We start from the raw sequence: 2,377 nt of genomic DNA, 5'->3' as shown, positions 1-2,377 counted from the left end.
GTATCTACGATGTGTACCTGCTGCTTCTGCCCTGACTCTTCCACATTTTTGGTGAGTATACTCATCTGTGTCAATAAGGTGGCCATATTTTTAGCCATAGAGTTGGATGGATCTAAGGGCACTGAGTGAACCACTGGAGTGATAGGTGCATTCCTGGTTGTCCATCCCGAATTTTGTGCCATCTTGTCAAGCAGACTCTGGCCTTCTCTCCATGTTTTGCTCAAAAATGCTCCACCAGCTGAAGCATCAACAATGTTCTTCACGCTATCTCACAATCCCATGTAAAACCGCTGCCCCAACATCAGATCTGGAATACCATGGTGCGGGCATATAACCAGCATCCCTTTAAAGCGCTCCCATGTTTCATGCAGTGTCTCCATTGGTCTCTGTTTAAAACTCAAAATTTCATCAATTTGTTGAGCAGTCTTATTGGGTGGGTGGAACTTGTTATGGAATTGCCTGACTAACTCATCCCAAGTTGTTATAAAATTTATGGGAAGTGAGTTTAGCCAAGTCTGGGCAGCTCCTGTCACTGAGAATGGAAACAATAACAGTTTGATTGCTTCAGGAGTTACGTTGGGCTGCCTTTGGGTTTTGCAGATAGAGAGGAAGTTCTTCAAGTGCTGCTGAGGATCTTCGACTTGCGACCCCGAAAATAGTCCCTTGTTCTGCAACAAGTGCAACATGTTATTCGTAATTTGGAATGACTCAGCCTGTATCTGCGGAACTACAATGGCTGTGGACAGATTTTCAGCTGTGGGTTGTGCCCAGTCATAGAGAGCAGCCTCTGGCACTATTGGTACTGCTGGGTTTTCCTCGTGATCCCTCATGACTGTTTCGAATTGTGCAGTTGTTGGTTGTTGTTTGTTTTTCCAATTAGCCCGATTCAAGGCCTTGAAAACTTTCTCGGGATCTGATAATGCTTCAAATACTTTACCAGATCTCGATGAGTTTCTAGGCATGCACCTGTGCAACCAAGTCAACAAACGTTAAAATTTCAATGTAAAAATTGGGTATAGAGAAAAAATAACTACAATAAGAATTTTTGTACTTCTTTCAATTGTAATTGATAACATCGTTAATTTCCGGGCAACAATGCCAAAATTTGATCACACCCAACTATGCCTTATAAAAGGACAATGCGGACGTTGCAAATATAACCTGAGTATTTATGCCCAGAGTCGAATCCACAGAGAATTAACCTATCAATTACTTTCATTGGACTTACTAAATTCTTTAGATTCAACTTCCTCAAACGTTGTGAATAACGGTTGATGGTATATTTAATAACTAAGATTGAAAGTCAATAAACAGTTGTAAACTAAATATGCTTAAGTTGTGAACACTAATGAGAAGGTTCTAAGGTAGTGATTTCCCCTATTGATGGAATCCCTTCTGTTTATGTTTCATATAGATTTACCAACACATCTCTATCAATTATGAACACTCTTTTTACAGTGAATCTCTCCCGAGTAATCACGATAATTTACTAGACGCACTCACTCGAGATACGCTAGCTGGCTTTGTTTATTACAGTTCACTTTAGATAACACCCAAGACTTCGTTATCCCTAATTTCGCCTTTAAACCCGCAGTTATAGATCCCTCTTATACTTTGGGAGTGGTGTTGTTCAACAATCACCTAAATATGCACTCTCTCCCGAGTTATACACACTAATTAGGCACAGCTAATTGAGGATCCTGTCAATTAACTACAATAAACACGTAGTTGAACAAATAGAGATTAAACTGGCAAACTATATTAACATAATCAAGAAGTTCATCCTTCAATAGGTTCCATCAAAACCCTAGACAAAGTATTTAGCTACTCATGACAATGGGTAAATAAACTATGAAAATATTCATGATCAAAATTGCCAGAAAAATAAAGAGAAGAAGAAAATATGATGTTTTGGGTGATCTCTCACACTTGTTTTTCTTGCCAAAGTACTCTCTAAAACATTACATGCCTCCCTTGGGCGAGTTCTATTGTTTAATATAGGGTTTCGGGCTAAAAATCCCGTGTTTTGAACTTCAATCCCTCAATTTTCTGCTTCCTATCGTGGTCCTACCGCGGTTACGCCAGGACCGCGGCCAACTAGCCTCTCAGAATCCGCAACAACCTTCTGCCGCGGTCCGACCGTTGTTACGCCGGGACCGCAGCAGTCCATCTCCAGTTCTGGTTTTGCTGCCTTCGCGTGGTGCACTTAGCGGATATTGTAAGATTGGCCTCTTTTTCTCCGTAATTGATCCCAAAAGTACTCCATAAATTTTTTTATTGTATATAGCCTGCAAAGCATGAAAAGCACTAATCAGAGCATTTTGTTATCACTTTTTACCATAAAAACTATACAAGAAGGTGGTTCTTTACGGCCTAA

General features: G+C 40.3%; 1 non-coding gene across 1 annotated transcript; it reads left to right on the top strand.

Annotated features, from left to right (window-relative positions):
- The first annotated feature begins 312 nt into the window (after nucleotides 1-312).
- Nucleotides 313-419, top strand: LOC138884432 (small nucleolar RNA R71). The gene has a single exon (XR_011404626.1). It is a non-coding gene; the product is annotated as a small nucleolar RNA R71 (small nucleolar RNA).
- The last annotated feature ends 1,958 nt before the right edge of the window (nucleotides 420-2,377 follow it).

This window comes from Nicotiana sylvestris, chromosome 12 (genome assembly GCF_000393655.2).
Source record: "Nicotiana sylvestris chromosome 12, ASM39365v2, whole genome shotgun sequence".
Taxonomy (NCBI): Eukaryota; Viridiplantae; Streptophyta; class Magnoliopsida; order Solanales; family Solanaceae; genus Nicotiana; species Nicotiana sylvestris.
This window is presented reverse-complemented; position numbering and strand designations above follow the sequence as displayed.